Raw genomic sequence first — 3,314 nt, 5'->3', positions numbered from 1 at the left:
GAACCGCAGCTCAGTGTCTCTAGATGGGCTGGGGTGGGTTTTTCCCTTCTAAAAGCTCAGAGCCTGCAGTTTGGTCTGTGGCAGCTGTCCCCAGCCTGTGCTGTGTGCAGAGGTGAGCATCCTCCTGTCAGCGTGGGAGCTGCCACGTGGTGACTTCACCTGATGCCTCTGGCTCTCAGGCTGCCAAACACAGTGATGAATTTCTTCCCTTTTCCTCTTCCCTTCCTCACACTGTTACCAGCTTCTGCCACATTCCCTGCCCATGCCCAGCCATGTCCTCCCAGCCCGAAGCCCTGGGCTGTGTGGTCATTCCTCACACAGAAGCTATTTCATACCTCTGTTCCTTCTTTTCCTCTCCCCAGAGCAATGAAGCATTAACACTTTCACATTAAACTCCTCTCACGGACAGAAAGCCCCAAGGAGGGGTTGAGGAGCCTTTTCCAGGGCAGGAGTGTCTCCTTCAAGCACAGTTCTTAGCCCTGGTTAATAGTCCTGCAGAGCTGCTAGCCGGTGTGTAGGGTGGCACTGCATCCCCTGTGCTACTGCCCAGGCCAGAGTCTGAAGAGCCTGGAAGGTGTGTGCTGCATTTTATCCATGCCTGGGGTGCAGGGAGCTCCCTGGGCTCCGGGGCCTGGCTGAGCTGACCCTGGCAGGTCAGGATGCCCACTCCCAGGGAGGGACCTCGCTGAATCTGCATCCCTGCACTGCACAGAGGATCTGGCTGGGTGTGTGGGTCCTGAGACAGAGCTCATGCAGCAGCTCCCTTCCCTTTGCCTGTGCACTGGCAAGAGCCTGGGGCTGCTCAGCTGAGAACTGGGGCTTTCAGCACGGGATTTCTGCTCCGTGTTGTAGGGGACAGAGCTGTGGCTGCCACTGGAGTGGTGATGCAGTACATGCCATGGGTGTGTGAGAAGGCTGAAGGAATACTTGCAGAGCTCTTTAGAAGTCTTGCATGTGGCCCGGAGCTTGCTTTGTCAGAGAGTTTAAACATGTAATCTTGACATGTAAATATTTCCTGAGTAAATAAAATTCCATCCAAAATGACCTCACCCTTTGGCAGAGCCCAGCACATACACTGTACATCTTCCAGAAAGGCTCATCTGCGCTGTGCTCGGGCCGTGGAGCCCTGGGATGCTGCAGGATCAGGCACAGGGGTCTGGAGTGTGTCACGAATGCCAAGTTCTCTGCGCTGGGCTGTGACGTCTCTTCCCACCTTAATCCCACTCCCCTTCCTGCTCTGCACCACCGCTGACCCGAGCCATGTATAGGCAAACGTGAGGGGTGGAACTGCCTGCTGATGGCTTCTGGGGGCCAAACAGCAGCTGGATTTAAGGGGTGTTGCTGTGTACCCCCAATGCCAGATAACAAAGGCCAGGAGCAGGTCTGACTCCGGTCTCTGGGGCAGGTTGTTATCAGGGGTGATTCCCACTGATCTGACCTTCCAGACCTCATAAGGGGGTTTCTCTAGGGTCATTTTTGAGAGTTTGCCAGTGCTTCTCTGCAGTGTCTGCCTGCTCAGGGGGCTGGGGGGTGCACCTTGCTTGCTGGCATAGGCTAAGGGCATGCCTAAGGATGTGCTGTGCAGCTCTGTGCCTGGAGCTCTTACCCTGAACCCTCCCCAGCCACTCCTCTTCCTCCCCGCTACTGAATTTTCCTTCCTTGCCAAGCCAGCTCCAGGGCTTTACCAGGTCTCTGTGCTTACCTGTGGCCATCTCTGCTGTGTGCTGAGCAAAGCCTCTTCCTCCTATTTCTGCCAATTAAGGGCCTTTTTCCTTTTTTCTGACTATGTCCAGTAAAATTTGTGGTGCCCAGAGGAAGGTGGGGGGTCTGGGTGAGGTGCTGCACAGCCTCCACTGCCCCCTCCCATGAGAAGGCTGATGGATGGGTTGGGGTTTGGGGGTGCTCTTGGCACACACGCCCATCGGGGTCACCATCTCTGCCTTCACGTAAGGCTGTTTTATCTCTCTACTTGTCTACGGTTATAAAACTGATAAGAAACTCGAGTAATCCCTTCCAGCCTGAGGAGAACACTCAGAGTTTCTTCAAAGGGTATCTCTTTGGGATGGGCGACTTTAAAATCCCTTTCAGTTCAGAGCCAGTTCGTTGCTCAGCCCCAGCCTGTTATCACAACCCTGCGCTGGCTGGATGGGGCTGGGCTGGCTGCAGCACAAGAATGTCCCTTTCTGGAAACCGTCACGGCTGAGATGCGCTTTCCATGCGTGTGGAGAGCCACAGGGAGTGCTCAAAAACCCCAACTCCTGGGTGTGCAGAGCCATCCCAGACATCAGAGCGTGGCAGGTCTGTGCCACGGCTCTGCAGCCTGGGAACCCCAGATCTGCTGGCACGAGCAGGAGGAGTGTCCTCAGCTCTCCATCCTCTGGGATCACCAAGAAGAGATGCCTGGACCAGCTGACCTCACAGCTTGGCATGGAGTCAAGCAACTGATGCTGAGCTGCCCAGTGTTGGGGGGGGGGGGGCTGTGAACTGGGAAATCAGGGGCTGTGTCTGAGCCCCCACTCCGTACCCTTCTCAGGACTCCTCAGTGTCTAGGATGGGCCTTTTACTCTTGTCTGAGAGCTCAGTGTTCTGCAGCACAGGGGCTTTCTGTTGGCAAGGCCTGGGGTGGGGTTGCAGCTCCCACCTGACCCCCCTGCAGTGCCTGGGGAAGGGGCAGTGGGGAGGGCAAACCCCTTCTGTCTGTGGCTGCGCTCGCTCCTAGGTCAGGCTGGCTCTTTACCCCCAGGAACACGTGGGTGCTGGAGATGCCACACTCACTCACCAGCACTCTGTTCTACAGAGCTCAGGCTGCCTCATGCCCAGGAGGGATCATGGGTGGAGGATGTTCCTAAGGAATAGGGACAGGTGAGCCGGGTTTCCATCCACCCCAGTGCTCACCCTCAGCACCCCTCATACCAGGGCTGTGTACCATGGGGGTTCCATACACACAGAAGCCTCAGAGAGAAGCTGACTTGCTTTGCTGTTGGAAGGTAGAAGATCACTTGACAGGACACTCGTCTCCTGAGGGGTGTAAAGTTCATTCCTGCTACTCAGGTAACCACTTTGATATTTATTCTATTCTGCTCTGACATCAGATGCAAGAGGCAGGGGGAGTGTCAGAGGAGGGTTTGGGAATGGGACAGGCTGGGTGCCGAGGGGGATGGGAGCATCCAGGTCTGGTGAACAAGCTGAGGAGCCCTGAGAGGACAGTGGGGCAGGCAGGGATTCACACACTGCTTGTGTCAGGCTGTGCTTTGGCAATCTGGTAAAGCACCAAAGGAGGGGTGGTTCAGCTGTATGGCACAAAACCCTGAAGC

This window comes from Gallinula chloropus, assembly GCF_964237585.1.
Source record: "Gallinula chloropus genome assembly, chromosome: 10".
NCBI lineage: Eukaryota > Metazoa > Chordata > Aves > Gruiformes > Rallidae > Gallinula > Gallinula chloropus.
This window is presented reverse-complemented; position numbering follows the sequence as displayed.